The 24,633-nt window shown below is 37.5% G+C and overlaps 1 protein-coding gene and 1 long non-coding RNA gene across 8 annotated transcripts in view; one reads left to right on the top strand and one right to left on the bottom strand.

Annotated features, from left to right (window-relative positions):
* Positions 1 to 24,633, bottom strand: part of LOC105466957 (nuclear receptor subfamily 3 group C member 1) — a 454,549-nt gene that overhangs the window by 47,436 nt on the left and 382,480 nt on the right. The window lies entirely within an intron of this gene.
* Positions 1 to 24,633, top strand: part of LOC139363751 (uncharacterized) — a 54,275-nt gene that overhangs the window by 8,328 nt on the left and 21,314 nt on the right. For both annotated transcript variants that reach the window (XR_011624624.1, XR_011624623.1), the window contains one exon: positions 23,532 to 23,631. This is a non-coding gene — a long non-coding RNA (uncharacterized lncRNA). The remainder of the gene's footprint in view (positions 1 to 23,531; positions 23,632 to 24,633) is intronic.

Raw genomic sequence — 24,633 nt, 5'->3', positions numbered from 1 at the left:
AAATATTGGTAAGCTTATCCCCAGAAGATCAAGGAGGAAAGAAATAGTTTTTAAGATTATATAAAAGTTATATAGCAGACATCTCCAATACAGCCAATTAGATAAAAATTTTAAGACTGAAAAAGTTTTCAGTAGGTGAAACAAAATATCCCTTTCACAATAATCATACTGGAAACTACTGACTTGTAATTCTGTGTGTCAAGCTGCATGGCTAGGTACAGTAAATAAATTATCTCAAATATTTTTTACTGAGTCCATTTTACAGGTAAGAATACAAAAATTGGGCCTTTTATTTGCCCAAAGTCACATTATAAGGCAACACCTGGATCTGAATTCAGCTCTTCCTAATTCCAAAATCCATGTGCCTCATAACCTTATGACTGCTGCTTGGCAGGGACCTGCAGAGTAACATCCATTAAGCTTGACAGAGTTTTTTAAGATTATGTGGGCCACTTAACAGTCTTAAGGTAAGGTTAAACATCAAAGTTAATTTCTGTTTTTGCCTCTTCTATCCTTCATATCACAGTGGAGCACAAATTATAATTAAGAGATACAAAAGCATTCAGTAACTTCCATTTTTTTCTTCAGATACTTACTATATTAAGTCTTAAATGAACATAATGGCATTCCAAATTATTAAGATAATGTCATGCTGGTCATTAAAATGCTAAATTAACATGAAGACTGCATTTCAAAAATACAAAAGTATAAATATGAGTGTTTTGTATTTCATACCATGAGTTTTGCCCTTAGAGGAACTCTGAAGTACACTGTTATATGTTTGACTAATGTATTCAACCCTAGAATTTTGGGGGATGCATTTGTTTTTTCTGAAATATACTGTCCCACTAAAGTATCAAGTTGGGCATACATGATGATATGAAAAGCATTTCCCAAACCATAGTTAATTTAAGTAAAATGAACTTAATATTATACAGCCTTAACTAGAAAGGAGACGTCTTGCCACACTACCAGTTTTGTAAATAGAAGTTGAGTGAATAGATTTATATCTATTAACCAGAAAAAAGTATAGGCATAAAAAAACATGTCATCTGATGTGAGCAGATTGAGAAAGCCAACAAATTTCTAGTTACTCAATTTAAAGGACACTGAAGTACCACAATGTATACATTCAATTTGACTACATAATAATAGCTGCTATTTACTTAGCACTTCTTGATCTACATATTCTGTAATCTTCATTACTATCCTGTATTAGTCCATTCTGACACTGCTATAAAGATACTACCTGAGATGGGGTAATTTATTCAGAAAGGAGGTTTAATTGACTCACAGTTCTGCATGGCTGGGGAAGCCTTAGGAAATGTACGATCATGGTGGAAGGGGCAGGGGAAACAAGGCACGTCTTACATGGCGGCAGGAGAGAGAGAGCACAGGGGAAACTGCCACATTTAAACCATCAGCTCTCCTGAGAACTCCCTATCACAAGAACAGCATGGAAAAACCTCCTCCCATGATCCAATTGCCTCCCACCAGGTCCCTCCCCCAAAACATGGGCGTTACAATTAAAGATTAGATTTGGGTGGGGACAGAGCCAACCCATATCATTTTGCACCTGACCCGTCTCAAATCCCATGTCTTTTCACATTTTAAAACCAATTATGCCTTCACAACAGTCCCCTAGTCTTAACTCATTACTGCATTAACTCAAAAGTCCAAGACCAAAGTCTCATCTGAGACAAGGCAAGTCCCTTCCACTTATGAGCCTATAAAATCAAAAGCAAGTTAGTTACTTCCAAGATACAATGAGGGAACAGGCATTGGGTAAATATTCCTGTTCCAAATGGGAGAAATTGGCCAAACCAAGGGCCACAGGCGCCATGCAAATCTGAAACCCAGCTGGGCAGCCCTTAACTCTAAAAGCTCCCAAATCTCCTTTGACTCCATGTCTCATATTCAGGGCACACTGCAGTAAGGGGTGGGCTTTCATACCCTTGGGCAGCTCCACCCCTGTGGCTCAGAAGGGTGCCCCTGTGGCTTTCACAGGCTGGCATTCTGTGGCTTTTCCAGGTGCATACTGCAACCTCTCAGTGAATCCTTTCTGGAGCCTGGAGGACATTGGTCCTCTTCTCACAGCTCCACTAGGTGGGGACTCTGTATGGGGGATCCAACCCCACATTTCCCTTTCACACTGCCCTAGCAGAGGTTCTCCATGAGGGCTTGGCCTCTGCAGCAGTCTTCTACCTGGACATGCAGGCGTTTCTATACATTCTCTGAAATACAGGCACAAGTTCCCAAACCTCAGCTCTTGTCTTCTGCGCACCTGCAGGCCCAACACCACATAGAAACTGCCAAAGCATCAGACTTGCATCCTCTGAAGCAATGGTGCAAGCTATAACTCGGACCCTTTTAGCCACAGTTGGAGCTGGAGTGGCAGGGATGCAGGGCCCATGTCGTAAAGCTGTACAGAGCAGTGAGACCCTGACCAGGAAACCATTTTTCCCTTCTAGGTCTCAGGCCTGTGATGGGAGGGGCTGCCCCCGAAGATCTCTGCCATGCCCTAGAGACATTTTCTCCATTGTCTTGGTTATTAACATTCAGCTCCTTGTTACTTATTCACATTTCTGCATCTGGTTTGAATTCCTCCACAGAAAATGGGGTTTTCTTTTCTACTACATAGTCAGGCTGCAAATTTTCCAGACCTTTATGCTCTGCTTCACTTCTAAACCTAAGTTCCAATTTCAAACTATATCTTTGTGAATGCATATGACTGAATGCTTTCAGAATCAGCCAGGTCACCACTAAGATGCTTTGCTGCTTAGAAATTTCTTCTGCTCGATACCCTAAATCATCTCTCTCAAGTTCAAAGTTCTTCACTTCTCTAGGGCAGCAGCAAAAGGCTGCCAGTCTTTTTGCTAAAGCATAGCAAAAATAACATTTGGTCCAGTTCCCAGTAAGTTCCTCATCTCTATCTGAGTCCACTTCAGCCTGGACTTCACCATCCACATCACTATTAGCATTTTGGTCAAAAGTATTCACAAGTCTCTAGGAAGTTCCAAATTTTCCTGTATCTTCCAGTTTTCTTCTGAGCCCTCCAAACTGTTCCAACCACTGACCGTTACCCAGTTCCAAAGTCGCTTCACATTTTCAGGTTATCTTTATAGCAGTACCCAATTCTGCCAGTACCAATTCTCTGTATTAGTCAGTTTTTACACTGCTATAAAGAGTATCTGAGACTGGGTAATTTATAAGGGAGGTTTAATTTACTCATAGTTCTGCAATGCTGGGGAGGCCTCAAGAAACATACAATCATGGCAGAAGGCAAAGAGGAAGCAAGGAAAGTCTTACATGGTGGCAGGAGAGAGAGAAAGCACAGGGCAAACTGCCATATTTAAACCATCAGATCTTTTGAGATCTCCCTCACTATCATGAGAACAGCATGGAGGAAATCTCCTCCATGATCCAAACACCTCACACCAGGTCCCTCCCTCAACATGTGGGGATTACAATTCAAGATAAGATTTCGGTGGGGACACAGTCAAACCATATCACATCCTGAAAGTAGGTATCTCTAATCCCATTTGACAGATGCAGAAACTAGGACTCAGAAATTAGAGAACTGGTCCCAGGACACTGTATTATACATTTATTAAGAGGCAAAATCTAAATTTGCATTCAAGATTCCAAGTCTACTTGCTGCTTTATTTTTTTGCACATGCCAATAGTAAAAGCTTGGTTTTCAAACTGTGTCACAGGTTAAGATAGATTAAATTAGAACAATATTATAATAGTTAGAGGATGTTAGAACTCCTTTGTTTCACAGAAATAAAGGTCAAATGATACCCAAAGTAACAGGTATCACAGGTAAGAAAGTAACACCTTTTTTTTTTTTATATACCAATACTCATTTACTATTCCTTTACCCTGCATTCCCCAGATACAGATAAAAGGGCTGACTACATTTTTTTTTTTTTAAACGTGTGAATTGTTCTAAAATTCAGTACTATTCCACATTCTGGTGAGATCCTCTTGGTAAATTATATAATTAAATATCAGTCAAAACATACTAAAAATGTATTGTGGCACTGTATGTAATGTATATGTACTCTGATTTACACATATTTGTCTACATATACATTTATCAATTCACAATAACAGAGTGATGTGCCATGTAAACTATCATATATTTTCACTTTTGAAAATTTAGCAATAGAAAATAAATTTTGGTTTTGGTTGTTTTTCACAGTCTAAGTGAGTATAGGTTACTGTGGTTCATTTTATAACACTCATTAGAAAAGTAATGTGTTTCTTCTAATTTTTAAAATTTTAGGGATATTCTTCAAAATGTAAAAATTTCAAGGGCACACAGCACTTTTTGAGAAAGAATAAATGGTAGCTACTGTTGCAGTGGGAGATGTGCAATGTGGAAGCTTTAAAATTGATAAGCATTTATAATGAAAATAATAGTAAATAATCTTTTCCTTTTTTCTAAAATAATCTTCAGATTTACAAATAAAATTAATACTATTCTCTCAAACTTGTTTTAAAAGCTCTGTCAGAGTTTGTATCTTCATAAAAGTATTGCAAAAAATATTTTTAACAAACTGAATCCCTTTTTGAAAAGAATCAAAAAGAATAAGAATGTGAATGTCAGCCATAAGAAAGCATTTTTAAAAGTGTGTTTTCATATAAGCAGTTCTGCATGCAGGAAACAGAAACTGCTGAGTACCACTACAGATTGGATTATCCTGTTAACAGCTCCAAAGTCTAAGAGAAATGGAATCTCTGAAAATAAAAGTCTTTACTTAAAATTTTAATTACTAACATAATTTTTAGAGTTGTTACTTTCAACAAAATCATCCCTGAAAAAAACTTCACAACCAAAAAGTTAAATACAACAACAAAGCATTGCAGGGTATAGAAAGAATCAATATTGTTAAAATGGCCATACTGCCCAAAGCAATTAGCAGGTTCAATGCTATTGCTCTCAAAATATCAATGACATTCTTCACAGAATTAGAAAAAAACTATTTTAAAATTCACACAGAATCAAAAAAAAGGCCCAAATAGCCAAAGCAATCCTAAACCAAAAGAACAAAGCTGGAGGCACCATATTATCCGACTTCGAACTACTATAAGGTTACAGTAATCAAAACAGCATGGTATTGGTACAAAACAGACACATAGACCAATGCAACAGAATAGAGCCCAGAAAAAAGACTACACACTTAAAACCATCCGATCTTTAACAAAGCCAACAAAAACAAGCAATGGGGAAAGGACTCCCTATTCAATAAATGGTGCTGGGATAATTGGCTAGCCACATGCCGAAGATTCAAAGTGAAACCTTTTCTTACATCATATCCAAAAATCAAGTCAAGATGCATTAAAGACTTAAACACAAAAGCTAAAAATATAAAAACCTTAGAAGATAACCTGGGAAATAAACTATTATGGACACAGGCCCTGGCAAGTATTTTGACAAAGACACCAAAAGCAACTGCAACAAACAAAAAATTTGACAAATGGAACCTAATTAAACTAAAGGGCTTCTGCACACTAAAAGAAATTATGAACACAGTAAACAGACAACCTATAGAATGGGGGAAAATACTTGCAAACCATGCATCTGATAAAAGTATAATATCCAGAATCTATAAGGAACTTAATAAGCAAAAGACAACTCCATTAAAAAGTGGGCAAAGGACATGAACACTTTTCAAAAGAAGACACACATGTGGCCAAGAAGCATATGAAAAATGTTCAACATCATTGATCATTAGAGAAATGCAAATCAAAACCACAATGAGATACCATCTCACACCAGTCAGAACAGCTATTACTAAACAGTCAGGAAATAACAGATCCTGGCGAGGTTGCAGAGAAAGGGAAATGTGTATGCACACCTGGTAGGAGTGTAAACTAATCCAGCCATAGTGGAAAGCAGTTTGATGATTTCTCAGAGAACTTAAAACAGAACTACCATTTGACCCAGCAATTCCATCACTAGGTATGTACCCAGAGGAATATAAATGATTCTACCATAAAGACACATGCATGTTCATTGCAGCACTACTCACAATAGCAAAGACATGGAATCAACCTAAAAGACCATCAACAGAAGACTGGATAAAGAAAATGTGGTGTATATACACCATGGAATTCTACACAGCCATAAAAAGAATGAGATCATCTCCTTTGCAGCAACATGGATGGAGCTGGCAGCCATTATCCTAAGCAAACTAACACAGGAATAGAAAACCAAATACCACATGTTCTTCTCACTTATAAGTAGGAGCTAAACATTGAGTATACATTGACATGAAGAAGGGAATGACAGACACCGGGGCCTACTTGAGGGTGGGAAGTGGGTGAAGACTGAAAACCTATCCATCAGGTACTATGTTTATTTCCTGGGTGATGAAATAATCTGTACACCAAACCCCTGTGATACAAAATTTGCTTATATAACAAACCTGCACATGTACCCTTGAACCTAAAAGTTTAACTAAAAAGAATTGCAGGATTTTTTGGGTAGTGGGTAGGGGAGAAAAGGAACCAATAAAACAATGATTATGGCAAAACTTTTATTCATAGTTTAAAATTAGAACACTAAACATCTACCTGCCAAAACATGAATCACAAAATTGATATTTTAAGGACAAGTCATTAATTTGTAGCATAAATAGCTGACAACCTTAGACTAAATGTTTCATTGCTGATAAATGATTCACATCTTTAATACTGAAAGCTGACAAGCATTCAGGACATTAAAACAATGTATCACAACACAGACTGTTACATGTTAGGTGGACAGTCAGTGCATGAGTTTAGCTGTACCAGGATTATTTTAAGAAAGTTCGGGCACTTTGAGCGTTTCTTTTTTTTTTTTTTCCATAACCTTCTGTAAGAACCCCACTGTGGATCATAACATCTAAGCTATAAGGATTAAGAGCGTAACTGGGGCCTGTTGGGTGGCAGGGTGGGACATTAGGAAAAATAGCTAATGCAAGCCAGACTTAATACCTGATGGGTTGATAGGTACAGCAAGCCACCATGGCCACATGTTTACCTACGTAACCTGCACATCCTGCACATGTGCCCTGGAACTTAAAATTAAAATTAAAAAAAAAGAATTAAGAGTACAGGGAGCAATAGAAAGAGGGAGATCTTTAAAATTACATTGGAAGCAGTCAGTAGGTTTTCCTAGTTAGCCTGAGGAGGAACTCTGTCCCTGTCTCTGCCTCCCAAAAGAGAGCAAAATGATATAAATAGTCTATAAGAAGCATCCATTTTCTCACAGTGTCAAAAAGAATAAAATAATACTAGAAAAGGTTATGATTTCTGAAATGTAGCATAAAGCCAAAACCTGGAAAGAATAAGAAATAGTGAATTAGACAAGGGTATGCAACAGAGAACATAAGGGGTTCACACCTTCTTGCCACTGCAAGAAGGGAGTAGCTTAAATGACTGGCTGATGCTATTTGTGGGGCAGAGGGTCTTGGTTTGAATAGGAGGCAATTTGCTTCTCTCCCTGCTAGCCATCAAGAAATCAGATCATACACAGTAGAGTGGCACATGCCGAGGCACTTCCAGCTGTAGGCTGGCCCCATTTTTCATTCATGTGGGAAAGGAAAACTGAATAAACTCAATACAGCTATGATCCCCACACTGAGGAAAACTCTCTGTAACCATAAAGCCCAAAATATTTTTTTCCTAAGTTCATGTTTTTACATCTAATCCATAGTCTATTCTAAGATTATTGTTGTAAATTCATCTGCTCTAAGATTACTGCTGTAAATTCATTTAGAAATACACGGCCGGGCGCGGTGGCTCAAGCCTGTAATCCCAGTACTTTGGGAGGCCGAGGCGGGTGGATCACGAAGTCAGGAGATCGAGACCATCCTGGCTAACATGGTGAAACCCTGTCTCTACTAAAAATACAAAAAACTAGCCGGGCGTGGTGGCGGGCGCCTGTAGTCCCAGCTACTCGGAGGCTGAGGCAGGAGAATGGCGTAAACCCGGGAGGCGGAGCTTGCAGTGAGCCGAGATCGCGCCACTGCACTCCAGCCTGGGTGACATAGCGAGACTCCGTCTCAAAAAAAAAAAAAAAAAAAAAAAAAAAAACATTTAGAAATACACAGCTAGATAGAATGAAAAGGTAATTTGTCAAATGAAGCTAAATTGGAAGACACTTTTACATTATAAAAATTTAACTATTTAGACAATTTAGAAAACCGCAAAAAGTTTAAATTATAAAATAAAGCCACCATTCTTTTGACAGAAAACCAGCAAACACTTCCATATATAGCCTTCATCTTTAAAAAATTTGCATATATTTATTTTGGGGATAACAATATAAATGGCTACTTTGCACCGTGCTTTATATGTGAGGAGGTACTATTCAGCTGTATACTTCACATTTTGATAAAACTCCTATGTCAATAGATATTTTACATGATTCTTTAGTAGTTGCAAAGTATTTGCCTATAACTTCCATTCTCCCATTATTGGTCATTCTTTGGTTTTTCACTGTTATAAATACCACTGTATACACCTTTGCAAATGTCTGATTATTTCCTTAAGTTAAATTCCTAGAAGGGACTGGAAAGCCGATGGACAACTTTAGAGTTTATCATATGGATCACTAAACAGCCTCTCCTCACTGGCTCCAGGAAAGTAGGCAAAACATGAGCACATGTATTTCCCCATATTCACTTCTAACAGAAAACAAATCTGGTGAACTGGCAATTGATAAAAATTGCCTACTTCTCTGTTGGGGTGTTTGTCTTCTCTTGATTAGTAAGAACGTTTTGGATGTTAAGTACTTAAACACTCAGTCCATTGAGGATATATCTATAAAGCTCTCATTTTAAATCAAAATTTAAAATATTTCAAGTATGACGATATAATCTGTGATGTTCAGAGCCCTGGCTGTTGTTCACATACTTCCTTTAGTCATATCTCTGTTTGAAGTGTATGTGAGCTTGAAAATAAAATGACCAGTCAAATGTAGTTCTGGTTAAAGATGGTATATTTAACACATGCTTTTATTTCAGCTCCCTCTGGAACCCAGTATTTGTTTTTAAAAGCATACACCTCTAAGAATAAAGAGAAGAGACAATACCAGCAACAGTTTGTAAGACAGAAAGCAGATGGACAAGGATTGTTGGCTTCCTGAGATCTGTTAAGTCAGCAGTCGGGAAAGCTAAGAAGCAACCCAATTATTATGAAAAAAATTCTGAAAGGCTCAAAAACTGGGGGGTAAAGGTAGGGGTTCAAAATCAGGAAGACTGGTTCAAAGTCTAAGACCACTTACAGGTTTCTTTTTATAGATATGGTAGGTCAGACTGTGGGTGCCAACCTGCCAGCCAAAAACCAAAGTGCCAGATAAAAAATATTTCTAAAAGATATCCAGGCTGGGCATGGAAGCTAACGCCTGTAATTCTAGCACTTTGGGAGGCTAAAGCAGGCAGATGGCTTGAAGGGAGGAGTTCGAGTCCAGCCTGGTCAACATTGCGAAACCCTGTTTCTATTAAATACAAAAATTCACTGGGTATGCTGGAACACCTGTAATCCTAGCTACTTGGGTGGCTGAGACAGGGAAAAGCTTGAATCCAGGAGGTGGAGGCTGCAGTGAGCCAAGATTGTGCCGCTGCACTCCAGCCTGCGTCACAGAGTGAGACTTTGTCTCAAAAAACTACACACATACATATATATACACATGCACATGCGCGCGCACACACACACATATATATATATCCTTAAAAGCACCGTCAAGCTGACAAAATCATAAAGAATTAGGCTAAATCTAAAGCAAAGCATCCCAGTTACTTGTGCTAGGAGAATAACAGATTTAGGCAAATTTGAATTTCAACTAAAAGGACAGAAAACTAGAAAAATGGACAAAACACTTACACAGATACTTTATAGTACAGGAACTTCAAATGGCCAATGAACACATGAAAAGTTATTCAGCTTAATTAGTAATCAGGGAAATGCAAATTAAAACTACAATGAAATACCATTACACATCCATCAGACTGACAAAAATTGAACATTTGACAGTAAGATGTACCTGAGTTTAAGGACATAATCATTTTGGAAGACAGTTTGGCATTATCCAGTAAAGTCAAAGACAAGAATGTCCTATGACCTAGCAACTCCATCACTAGACATGTATTCAAAAAGAAATTATTTTAATACTTATAAATAAATTAATGTGCATATACAGTAAAATGTGTAAGAATGTTGGCAGCAGCATTTTTTTGGTTAAGTAAACCAAAACTACAAACTACTCAAATGTTCGTAATAGTGGAATGATTTATTATAAACATCCATATATCTTCTTATCTCTGAGGATATAATTCTACATAGCAATGAATAATGTATAGCTGTATACTACAACATGAATGAATCAGTGTTGAGTGAAAAAAGCAAGATGCAAAATGACATATATAATACTCTATTCACATAAATTCATATACATATGATATTCTATTAATATGGGATTCAAAATATACAAACTGAGTTATATTGTTTAAGGATGTTTATGTAGGTAGTAAGAAAAACAAGAAAATAATGATCACATTTTCAGGGCAGTGGTACCTCTGGGGAGGAGGAACAAAATAGGATTTGTAAACTTACATGGTCATACTGGAGGCCTCCAAGGTACAGGCAATATTCTGTTTCTTACCCTGGTTGGATATTACACAGTGCCAGCTTTATAATTATTATTCATTAAATTGCATGTATGGTCATGCACGACATAAATTTCAGTCAATGATGGACAGCATTTATAGTGATGGTCCCATAAAATTATAATGGAGCTGAAAAAGTCCTATCACTTAGCTGTAGCTGTGCATTGTAATACAACACAATGCTTATGTTTGTGGTGATGCTGGTGTAAACAAACCTACCATGCTACCAGTTATAGAAAATACAGCAAATACAACTGTGTACAGTACATAATACTTGATAATGATAAAAAATGACTGTTGCTGGTTTATATATTTACTGTATTATATTTTTTTCATTATTTTAGAGCACTGTCAAACAGTCTCAGCCAGGTCTTTCAGTAGGTATATCAGAAAAAGGCATTGTTATCATAGGAGACGACAGCTCTGTGTTTGTTATCATCCCGAAGGCCTTCCAGTGGGACAACATGTGAAGGTTGAACACTGATGATCCTGACCCTGTATAGACCTAGGCTAATGGGTGTGTTTGTGTATTAGTTTTTAGCAACAAAGTTTAAAAATAAAAAATCTTAAAAATGGAAAAAAGCTTACAGAAGAAGGACATAAAATATTTTTTATAGCTGTACAATGTGTGTTTTAAGCTAAGTGTTACTACAAAGGAGTCAAAATGTTAAAAAAAAAAAAAGGTAAAAGTTTACGAAGTACAAAAGTTACAGTAGGCTAAGGTTAATTTATTATTGAAGAAAATTTTTCATAAATTTAGTGTAGCCTAAGTCTACAGAGTTTACACTACAGTAGACTTTATATAATAAATGTTCTAGGCCTTCACATTTACTCACTACTCAATGGCTCACAGCAACTTCCAATCCTGGAAGCCCTATTCACAGTAAGTACCTATACAGGTGTACTATTTTCTTCTCTTTTATACTGTATTTTTATTGTACCTTTTCTATGTTTAGATACATAAATCCTCACCACTGTATTAGAGCTGCATACAGTGTTCAGTATAGTAACATGCTCTATGTTTGTGGCCTAGAGCAACAGCTATACCATATAGCCCAGGTGTATTGTAGGGCATACCATTCAGATTTGTGTAAGCTCACTCTATGATGTTTGCACAATGATGACATCACCTAATGATGCATTTCTCAGAACCTATCTCTGTTGTTAAGCAATACTGCAGATGTATTTTGTTCATTCTTAGGTACATATGCTTGTTTCACAGTAAAAAAAAAATGTAATTCAAAATAAAAAATAGAAAAAGAAACAGATAGCATGACCTCCCCTACTCCAGTCTTTGATGATTTCTTCCCTTTTGTTGTCTACATTTTTCTCTTTCTAGAACTCCTAAATTGGTTCTCTAATTCTCTTATCTTCTCTCCTATTTTACATTGCTGTCTTTTTGCTCTTATTTTTGGGATATTTTCTTACTTTTATCTTTCAATCCTTCAACTAAGCTTTTCATTTATGCTATCATCCTTTTAATTTCCAAGAGTTTAGTTTTATACTCTGAGGTTCCCTTTTTCAAAATCATTTTATTTGATAAATGCATTATTTTTCTTATTTCTGAGGATATAAATAATAAGTTTGAGGGAAGTTTCCTTATCCAAGATGACTCCTCTGTTGTTCTGATCTCTGTTCTGAAGCTAGACGCTCTCCCATTCCTTTCACCCTATCCTTCTCCTTCCTTCTAGGCTGAGGATTGGAGGGGCTCTGAACTAAAGGATTCCAGACAACTGAGGGTAGAAATATCTTATAAATAACAGGAAGGTTAAGTGAGCCATTACATACCAAATTATCAATGGCGTTCATTCAACCGAAGAACAGAGACAAAAAAAAAAGACTGAAGAAAAATTACTTCATGGACCTGAGAGACAGTATCAAATGGCCTTACATATGAACGGAGTCCCAGAGGAGAAGACAATGAAAATTCAAGAGAAGGATATTGAAGACATAATGACTAGAATTAGTTCATTTAGCATGGTCACAGGACACAATATTATAAAAAGTTCTATATATTGCAACAAACAATTGGAAAATAAAATTTATATTAATTTAATAACTGTAGCAAAACACATATACACAATAGATACGGGACAAAAGATGTGCAAGAGCTCTATAGGAAAAATGAGAAAATATTACTGAAAGGAACTAAAGATCTGAAAATATTGTTGAAATAAACTCAATATCTGACTAAATGGAGAGATATACAATGTTCCTGGATTGGAAGACTCAATATAGACTCTGTCCCCAAAGTAAGTCTCCTCTTCCCAAACTGATTTAATTTCAATGCAATACCAATCATAATCCCAGCAGGCTTTTTTGTGTGTGTGTATAGAAATTGACAAGCTGACTCTAAAATTTACAGGGAATACAAAGGACCTGGAAGAACCTTAACTTTGGCCCTGCCTTCTGGGGAAGGGTTAATTATCTCTAAAATATATATATATATATATATTTGAGATATATAGATATAGATATAGATATAGATACAGATATATATTTTTGAGACGGAGTCTTGCTCTGTCACCCAGGCTGGAGTCCAATGGCACAATCTCGGCTGACTGAAACCTCCGCCTCCTGGGTTCAAGAGATTCTCCTGCCTCAGCCTCCTGAGTAGCTGGGATTACAGGTGCACACCACCACACCCCAGCTATTTTTTGTATTTTTAGTAGAGACAGGGTTTCACCATGTTGGCCAGGTTGGTCTTGAACTCCTGACCTCGTGATCTGCCAGCCTCAGCCTCCCAAAGTGCTGGGGTTATAGGTGTGGGCCACCACACCCGGCTGAAAGATGATATTTTTAAAAACACATCGAATGATTTACCAAATATACATTTTTAAACTTTTAGGCTTGGGGATACATGTGAGGATTTGTTAAACAGGTAAACACGTGTCATGGGGGCTTGTTGTACATATTATTTTATCACCCATATATTAAGCCTAGTACCCAATAGTTACATCTTTTCTGTTCCTCTCTCTCCTCCCACCCTCCGTACCAGGAATTAAATATGAATAATGAAGGTAGCTCAGCCAGTAAAACTGAATCAGTTCTTCGGTCTGTGGGCAAACACAAAACTCTTCTTTCAGAGGTTTGATAAGCTGTTGTAGTTTCAAAATGATCCAAATAATAACTTATATGACTTTATTTAGTGAGAAGCCTGAAATATATGAAACAAATCACAGCTCCAAAGAATGAACAGTAGGATAATGGAATGTTAAAGGAAAACAAACCAATTTAAAGGAAATTTCCATCTGCAAAAGGCTTAGTAGGATCTGTTAACTCAGAATCAGGAGTGTTCTTTAATTTATGAGGTTCTCATTTCAGTACTTTAAAAAATTAATGGTAAAGGCCCCATGGCTTATAGCAAAAGGAGATGTTCTATTTAAGCAAAGTTATTAGAACAATGGTGATTGTGAGAAGAGCTGAAAACAAAAGTCACTCAGCAACTAGAATGCCAGAAAGAAAAAAAAAAAAGACAAAAATAGAAATACATCCACCACTGGTCCTTTCAGGACATCTGGATACATGGCTCATAACTAACCCGAGTAACATCCCTTTCAAACACAAGAAGAGAAGTCTTCTAATTGCCAAAACTGTTCTAACAGAACATGTGTATCATATCCTTTAGTATTAGCATATTTTTTTTAACCACCAGGAAGTTGAAAGTGAAATGACATTATTTAATATAAACCTGTCCTTAAATAATACTTCTCCTAAGACTAGTTTTTAGTTATTAAAATAGAATTTTTGTGAAAGAAAAGACCCACTTCAAATACTCCGTGGCCAAATATAAAATTATAATTTATAACAGATAATATATTCAAATGTCCTCAAATTTTATTATGAATTGAACTGAAATATTAGTGCTATGGGCTTAACATCAATAATTTTATAGTAAAGAAAATACAAAGAGGGAGGAGGGGCAAAATCAATGTCTTTTATCACATGTCCTGACTTGCTTCTACAGGTGCTTGTCCAGGATGATGCAATTATTGAATCATAAGCTGTTCCACTGATGTCATGTTCAAAATGACAAGTCTCTCAGTTTCTCAGCTTTTAATAAGAATCTAGGACAGCCACAGTAAAAAAAAAAAAAAAAAGATTACATTTTAAGAATTAACAGAATTTCTTTCTTTCTGGTTACTTCCTTTAGTCTGTTCATTTTTTATGATCATACTAAATTGATGGATGCTAACTCTCGCTTAGTATGTGGCAGGCACTATGCCAAATAATCTACAGGAATTATCTTGGTTATTTTAATCTTGGTAACATCTCTGAGAACAGGTTCTATTAATATCCCCACTTTAGGGATAAGGAAACTGAGACTCAGCAGGTCTATTGTCCATGGTCACCAAGGTGGTGGCTCTGTGAGAACCGGAATCTAGATTCTCAGACCTCCAGGGGAGGAGTTTCCTCACTGCATTCTGTTGTTGCTCTCCATATTGATGACATATCAACGATATTTATTATGGAAAAACATTTGCTGAATCAATTTAAGAGAAGTTGGAAATGTCAGAAAAAACCTTCATAGCAGTATGAGAATATGTTTCCAAAAACCAGGAGAACGAGATGCCCCAAAATGTTTTAAGACCGAATCAGAAAGTCCTGAGCAAGGATGCATCAAAAAATGATGGAGTTCCTAGCCAGGAGCCAGGAAATGTGCTTTGTAATTGGAATTATAACTGCCCAGAGTAAAACAGATTGTGTTTTCATGAAGCTTCAACAGCTCATTGTAGGAGACATACAAGGAAAAGGCCAGTTAAAATACACTGTGATTCATGCTGCCATACGAGAATATGGAAGGACCTTTAGACAGAGAAAGGTGTCAGAGAAGTCTTCTGATTCACTATGAGCTGGAAAGGTAAGTAGAGAGGGAAGTCGAGGAAGAGAAGACAGCCACGTGTGAAGTTTCCTGGCACACAGAGTATAGCTCTTTTGGGGGAACCCAAAGACAACAAAAGATGACAAAAAGATATACTAAAGAACACTAGAAAACACTGTTCAACCAAGGTTCTAAGTGATCTGAAAGTCACAGGTTAAATTTCTTTCTTTTTTTTTTATTATTTTTTATTATTATACTTTAAGTTCTAGGGTACATGTGCATAACGTGCAGGTTTGTTACATATGTATACTTGTGCCATGTTGCTGTGCTGCACCCATCAACTCGTCAGCACCCATCAACTCGTCATTTACATCAGGTATAACTCCCAATGCAATCCCTCCCCTCTCTCCCCTCCCCATGATAGGCCCCGGTGTGTGATGTTCCCCTTCCCGAGTCCGAGTGATCTCATTGTTCAGTTCCCACCTATGAGTGAGAACATGCGGTGTTTGGTTTTCTGTTCTTGTGATAGTTTGCTAAGAATGATGGTTTCCAGCTGCATCCATGTCCCTACAAAGGATACAAACTCATCCTTTTTTATGGCTGCATAGTATTCCATGGTGTATATGTGCCACATTTTCTTAATCCAGTCTGTCACTGGTGGACATTTGGGTTGATTCCAAGTCTTTGCTATTGTGAATAGTGCCGCAATAAACATACGTGTGCATGTGTCTTTATAGCAGCATGATTTATAATCCTTTGGGTATATATCCAGTAATGGGATGGCTGGGTCATATGGTACATCTAGTTCTAGATCCTTGAGGAATCGCCATACTGTTTTCCGTAATGGTTGAACTAGTTTACAATCCCACCAACAGTGTAAAAGTGTTCCTATTTCTCCACATCCTCTCCAGCACCTGTTGTTTCCTGACTTTTTTAAGATAGCGTCTAGCGAAGGGAAAGTGACAAGCACAATGGTCATACTGCCTTTTCATATTTAGAACGGCACAGTATTCTAGTGCAATGCAGAGCCCAGAACTAGGAAATGGGCAACTAATGGAATTCCAGATATCTATCACCAACTCACGGGGCGACCGTCAACAACTCTTTCAGCTTCTCTGGGCTTCGGCTCCCCCTTTGGTAGCTCATGGATAAAGCTAATTGTCTAACAGGAGGTAGGTTGCTTGACCTGATAGTCTTCTTGGGACTCTTTCAGTTCTAAAATCAATGACTCTCTAACTCAGATACATGATGGCAAACAACCAGGGATGAACAATAATACTATCTTAATGAGAATCACTAATAGAAATTAACACTATGTGTGAGGTAGGTACTATTATTATCCCCATTATGTAGACAAAGAAAAATGCAAACTCAGAGAAGTTAAATTATCTGCACAATTTCATGTAACTAGCCTTTAGTGGAGTCAGAGTTCTCTTTCAGGCATCCCAGCTACAGAGTCCATATCCCTAACCATCAGAATATGCCATATGCTTCCTCTTTCTTACAAGTTGCAATATTCCCAGTATTGTTACTCTGTGTATATTTATAATATGTAACTTTTTAATCTTCATAATATTCTTGGAAGGCATTATTTCCATTCAGAGATGAAATCAAAACCTTGAGAGGTCCTACAGGGATTTAGTTGTGGCACTGGGCCTAGATTTTATCATGACCTCCATTTCCATGCTCTTTCAAATATAGCAAATTATAGAGATTAAATAAACCAACATCATAGAAAGATGAACTGCAAATCTCATTCAATTTTTTGTCATCAATTTATAAAAAGGCTATTAGTACTAACAAAAGGTATTTTACTTTTATAAATCAGTCACTGTCAGCTAGTATTTTTTCTAAATTGTAGAATTTTACTAATTATGTTCTTACAGGGCTTTTTAGATGTAGCAACCTTTAAGTTATTTAACTATGACATACTGCTTAGAATTTGAACATTTTTAAACATTATATTTTGCTATAGCTCATTTGGAAAATCTAAGCTTTAAAAAGACTAAGATGAATTAGGTAAGTGAGAAAGAATAGGTTCCCAACGGTCTTTCATATCCATATTGTACAAAAGTTTGCTTTTCTATATCATAAAGCCAATTCTTAAATTTTATTTCAGCATGTCCTGTTAGCACACAGGTGAAACCAAACAACAACCACATCAAAATAATAGCAAAGACAACAAACTAATTAGTTAGTATGGTCTAAGTACTTTAATAAGTATTAGCTGATTCTAATTCTTACAAAAACCTTATGCATTATTACTAGCCCCATTTTATGAATGAAGACATTTCAGCTCAGAAAGGTTAGCTAACTTTCCCAAAGAAAGTCACACAACTAGAAAATAGCCATACAGCAGGTCTTTGAAAAATGTTTTGTTCAACATTGTTTTAACATTGATGAGAAAAACACTGATGCCGACTGGGTGCAGTAGCTCACGCCTGTAATCCCAGCACTTTGGGAGGCCTAGGTGGGTAGATCACCTGAGGTTAGGAGTTCGAGACCAGCCTGGCCAACATGGTGAAACCTCATCTCTACTAAAAATACAAAACTTAGCCGGGCGTGATGGTGGGTATCTGTAATCCCAGCTACTTGGGAGGCTGAGGCAGAAGAATCGCTTCAACATGGGAGCCGGAGGTTGCGGTGAGCCGAGATCGCACCACTGCACTCCAGCCTGGGCGACAGAGTGAGACTCCGTCCCCCACAAAAAAGAAAAAAAACTGATGCCTGCCCAGCTCAGCCCAGGGCCACTGTCTGTGTGGAGTCAGCTCGTTCTTCCCATGTCTGTGTAGTTCTTCTCCAGGTACTTCACTTTCCTCCCGCATTCCAGAGCTGTGTGCGTTCGGTTAACTGGCATGTCTAAAGGGTCCCAGTTTGAGTGTGAGTGTGCATGTGAGTGCATCCTACAATGGGGTGGCGTCCTGTCTACAATCAGTTGCTCTGAGCTATGAGGATAAGCTGTGGGCCCCCTGGACCCTGAACTGGAATGAGCACATTGGAAAATAAATGAATACTTATTATTATTATTATTATCATCATCATCATCATTATCATTAGAGACGGAGTCTAGCTCTATCACCAGGCTGGAGTGCAGTGGCACAATCTCGGCTCATTGCAACCTCCACCTCCCAGGTTCAAGCGATTCTCCTGCCTCAGCCTTCCAAATAGCTGGGATTACAGGTGCATACCACCACACCTGGCTAATTTTTGTATTTTTAGTAGAGACGGGGATTCCCCATGTTGGTCAGGCTGGTGTCAAACTCCTGATCTCCAGTGATCCACCTGCCTCAGCCTCCCAAAGTGCTGGGATTACAGACATGAGCCACCATGCCTGGCCTACAAATTATTATAAAATGAAAATTCATAAAGTCTGCGATAATCATTCAAGTGCATGACAATAAACAGTGCAATTTTAAAATGCTGAGCAAGCCTGCCCTAATTATTATTTCTGAGCTATCTGGTGACAGGCGTGCTTCTTACAATTTTCACTTTGCATTTATTCCTTGATTTCATCCACCATCACTATGATCACTATCACTCACTGGTTCACCAAAAATTGGGTAAATAATTATTTTTTGTTTTTATTATTCTTAAATGTATATACAGCTTACATTTATTTCAGTGTTTAATATTACAGGTGTTTTGGGTCTTTATTTAGAAGTTTAGTGATGTTTTTGTGACCAGAAATATGCCACAGGAACTTAACTCTTCTTTATATCAATTAGCCTGTGGTAAAACTGGTTTCATTAGATGTTGTTTTGCTTAAGGTCACAGTTTCCAAGAACCTACTGATGATGTTAAGTGAAAGCTTACTATATCTGGATCCCAAATAAGTAGACCATTCCAGATGGCAGGCTCTTAACCATTATGCTAAACATACAATGTTATGTCTTTCATAAACAGCAGATTATTATGAGGCATATACTGCATGCTGTCAGAATCCCAAATCTAGGTTATCAAAGTAAGTTACTGACAAGTTAGAGATAATCAGCAAGCAACTGAGCTGATATCTACTTGCTCAAGTGAGGTATCTGCTGTGGTCAACCAAGGGGCTGTGTCAGGGTCATTGTGCCTCTTCTTCTCCTCCTTCGTAACAGGCTTAGAATTCCATGGCATCTGCCACTTAAAATACAGCAAAATCTCCTAATCTGTCTAGCCTAGGTCCTAGGATCTCAAATCTTCAATCCACAGAGTGGTCTTCAGAAGAGGAGATGTAACAGAAGAGGAAAACAGATTTCTATCTAGCTTTTTAACAAAGTCAGTATCAGTTTGGCCTGAACATAGTTTATGATTTTTTCATGTATCACTGACACTTTATTTTGACAAAGGTATAGGGGCCTTAAAAATATACAGGAAATCAGACTTTTGTGTTACTGTAAAATTCATAAATCTGACAAATCAAAATTTCCCAAATTTGGTTGATCTCACGATTACAAGGAGATCACCACCAAAATAATGTTTATATCCTAGTTGTGGCTAAAATGAAACATTCCTAAAATATGTTAACAAAGTATAGCAGCAAAATTGAAACACCTGTAAACTTCAAAAACTTATACACAACTATAAATGTCTTATACACATTAGCTGTCTTAAAAATTAAAAACGTAGCATGCAGTTGTTCAGTTTAGGGTATTTTCTTCATGAGCAGAAAACAAATAGGAGAATCACAAAATCAAGTAAGATTCTTTTATAATTTAAGATTGCTTGGCAGAAATAGTGAATGGTATAAAGCTAATGAAAACTGACTTCTGATGCTACCAAAGCAGCAACACGTGTGCTCAGTGCTTTCTGATTTACAACACAGACTTTAGTACACAGCACTGTAAAGGAAATCCCTTTTCAGAGAGGGTGAAGTTCTTTTTAATGAGCAGTTTCCTCCCTGCCTCTCTCTCTTTTCTAGAATGTTTATACAGTACATGAAATGTATATTTGACACTGAAAATGTCAAATGTCCACATACTCAAAACATCTTTTGCAAATATTGCAGTTTATTCAAATCGTCTTACCAAAGTAAAAAGTAGAGACTAAAGTTCAAAATCTTCTCATCTGTTACAAAGGGAAGAATACAGTCTGTAACATTTTTATAAGTTGCAGTCATTAATATTTTTAAGAACTGAAATTGGCATTTCCTTCTTCTATTTAAAACACACACACACACACACACAAACACACACACACACACACACACACACACACACACACGAATAAAAAGAAAAACTTGCACCTGAAAACAGACTTTAAGCCAGTGCTGCTATTTCTAGGCCTCAACTTTAATGTTAGTTATTTTTTTACATCACACTGGTAAAGAATTAAAGGCCCCCTTCCTCTGTAAATCCCACTTAAAGTACATGTTATTTCTAATGTCTATTCAAGGGGATAGAGAGTGACTTTCTGGGAAATCCATTTTACTATACATAGAACTGGAGCTTGCCAAGGGCTAACTTAAGTGTTAATTTTTGCTACACAAGAATTTCATCCTGAAGAACCTACTTCCTCCCCCAGTAAAGACTATAAAATCACATTTTCATTGTAGAAATTTCTACCAAACACCAAGGGATAAATATCATTTGTGTGAAATGACATTGGTGTTTTCAGGCAGGTAACAGCTCTACCAAAATATATGCTGCCAAAATGCAGCTTTTATGCAACCCTTCAAAAACCAATAGCTTTGTTTTGTAGAGGATAAAGTCTAAATTTCTTCAGTTAGCAAATATAGCTCTCCACATTCTGTGCCCAGTCTGCCTCTTTCCAAAATGGGCTCTCACTTTTTTAAGTACACATTCCAGTGTCAGCTTTCAATCTCTGTTCCCCAGTGAGGCCATCTGAGTTTGTTCATTGGTGTCTTTTTGGTCTGAGGACTACACCCTCAAAATACAGGCAGCTTGACTGAGTAAACCTGCCTATAATTCTTCAGTATTCATCTCAGATCTCTGGGTCTCCAAGGTTTCTTAAGCATTCTAGCCCACAACTGTGATGGTGGATTACCTGTTGATTTTGTTTCACAGCATCAACTCGTGTTTCCGGTAGCATACTTTGGAGCTTCAAGTGCAAAATTTCAAAAGTGACTTCAGATAAAACTACTGAAAATGCCCAATGAAACTATAAACTACAACACTCAGTGAATGGGGCAGGTTAGAAGGTGTTATAATAGTACTTTAAAAAACTGATTTAATGATCAAACTAATATAGTTGATTCTAACTACTTGTAGATTCCACATCTGCAAGTTTATGTGTTTGCTAAATTTTATTTGTAACCCCCAAATCCATACTTGCTTTCCTGTCAATTCGTGGATAAACACAGAATAGCAAAAAGTTTGAGCCAACTGATATGCATGTTCCCAGGTGAAGCCAAACGAACTGACACTCCACTTTCTTGCTTTAAGCTCTCAAACTGTAAACAAGTGTCCTTTTCATGGTAAATTTACTGGCACATTTTTTTGAGTTTTGTGCTTTTTCTCGGGAATTTTGCTGTTTAAAATGGCCTCCATGCATAGTACTTAAGTACTACCTAGAGTTCCCATGTATGAGAAGACTATAATGTACCTTACAGAGAAAGTACGAGTACCATAAGCTTTGATCAGGCATGATTTATAGTGCTGTTAGCCATGAGTTCGATGTTAATGAATCAACAATATATATTAAGTATGGTATCTTTAAGTAGAAACACATAAAACAAGGGCACAACTTAAAATTTTCACATAAATATAGAAAGAGAATGGGTCTTACTATATTTGTAAATATTTTCCCCCACAAATGCTCCTTGTATTATTGACAAAGGAAAACACCTGAATAATTTTCTCTCCGTGCATGCCAACCTGGTGACATTTTATACAAATTCTTAATTATTGTTGCATTATGTGTGGTAAAACTGAAGTGGAGGGAGGATCAGAGAGAGAACCCTCTTCTACAGATTTCTCTCTTCTTAGTCCTTCAAGTCCCTGAAAAAGGATGAGGGGGGTCAAAGATGATCCTACTGTCTTTTTGTGGTGATTGTTAAACAACGGTAGTATATTCTTTCTTAGTTGCTTTGCTTTACCAAAACACAGGTTTCCCCAAGGATACCATTTTCCTTACAACACTATCTGATGATGGCTGTTCCTTCTCTAACTGCTTCTACCTAAAGGTTCAAGCTTAAGAAGGGTTAGCATCCCCTTCTTCACTGGACAACTGCCTACTCTCTTCATGATGGCTCATTATCTCATGTTTAAGGTCTATGAGTGGAACAGGCTCATATTTCCATCCCCTAATCCTTCTTACTATAATCTATCTTTTTAGAAGACTTTACCCCTTCTGTTTTGGAATCTGGCTCTCTTCCTCTCCAACTTTGCCACCCATCAGTATCCACTGTTACCAGATAGTGGACTATCCACACCCAGGCCTTGGTTTTTTGCTTCAGTTATAGTGGTCTAAAACACAGTATTTCCTAAAACAAACTCCTCTTCTAGGTTGTAACCTGCTGCTTTCCTGCAACTTTCATAGCCTTGTTTCCTAGTCTTGAAACTTACCTCTTCCTGTTCTCTTTTTCAGTTCTTCATACATCTAACAAATATTTTGAGAGCTTATCATATACTGGCACTGGGGTATACCACAGTGAAAAACACAAACATGAACCTTTGCTCTCCCAAAACTTTTAGACTAGCAAGAGTCATAGACACAAGTACACAGTAGTTGCAATACACTGAGGCAAATGCTAGGATGGGGGACACGTCTGGTGCGGTGATGGTACTGAGGAGTGATATCTAACCCAGACGTGGGAGATCAACAATGGGCCTGCATGACAATGTGATATTCAGAGGAATTTTGGAGGAAGAGAAGTGAAAGGGAGATGAAGGTTAGACATGAGGTGAAGTACAGGGAACAGCATTATGCAAAGAGAGCCAAGAAAGAGGGAAGTAAAGGCAGTTTAGAAAGATTATACAATAAAAAGCTCACCAAATCATAAAAGACCCTGTAATCCATGGTAAACCCTTAGACTGTACTGAGAACAGTGAGAACCCTAGGGTATTCTAAACACAGGACTGATCTTATCACATATTTATGTTTGAAAGCTCTAGCTGCAATCCAGAATATAGATTGAAGATGACAAGGGAGCCAGTCAAGATGATGATGCAGTTATTCAGCTACAAAATTATGGCAGCCTGGCTTAAGGTAGGAGCAGTTAAGAATATAAGTAGAGGGGTTTGCAAGGTATTTATTTAGTCAAATCTATGAGGCCTAATGACTGAAATTATATGCAGAGAGAGGGGAAAAGGGTAGTTAGGGATTATGTCCAGATTTCTGCTTTGGGATTGATAGCACCATATATTTCCTGAGACAGGGACTACAGGAGAAAGAGGAAGCAAGCCTTAGAATAAGTCAATGAATTATTTTGGACATGTTGTGTTTGAGAGAACGGTAACTCATCCAAGAAAAGATACCCAGTTAGATAGTTGGAAATATGGGTCAGGAGGCAGAGAGAGATCTAAGCTGGAGATACAGTAGATATGGCTGTCCTTTGTATAAGGACAAATGGTAATTGATGCAACAGAAAAAGATGAGATCACTTGGAGAAGGAGAAAATAAGAAGAGCGCCTAGCACAAAGCTCTGAGAAACTGAAAGAAGAACTTGCGAAGAGGCTAGAGAAGTAGGAGGAAAACTAGAAACAATTGTGTCACAGAAACCACTGGCAGATGCCTTTACAAACAGGATCCTGGTGTCTAGCACAGGGCTGGTGCCAACAGTAGGTTACTGGAAAGTGTCCACTGAATTTAAGGACAAGCAGGTCACTGATAACCTTGGAAAGGTCAATGGAGTGGAAGCAGAAAACCAGTGATTCTGTAAGGTCAATGAATTGCCTCATACTTTCCAAATGACTCCCACCATCTATCCTTTTATTTCCTTCCCCACTGCTAATCACTCCAGTTAATGCTTTTACTACTTTTTGCCAGACCTTTGTTAATGACTCATATAACTGCCTTCCTATGTAGTCTCTCCTAGAGAACTATCTCCCCAAATAAAACAGAGCAACGTACAGCTCATCCCATGTACAACTGCCAGAGTAATATTTCTAAGGTACAGCTTAGAACAAGTCAATCCTGGCTTAAAAACATAATGGTTCTCTACTGCCTTCAGAGTAAAACCCAAACCTCTCAGCAAGATGTTCAAAACCT

The sequence above is a fragment of the Macaca nemestrina genome, chromosome 6, assembly GCF_043159975.1.
Source record: "Macaca nemestrina isolate mMacNem1 chromosome 6, mMacNem.hap1, whole genome shotgun sequence".
NCBI classification, from domain to species: Eukaryota; Metazoa; Chordata; class Mammalia; order Primates; family Cercopithecidae; genus Macaca; species Macaca nemestrina.
Note: the sequence above shows the minus strand (reverse complement) of the source record. Positions and strands in the feature narration are given on the sequence as shown.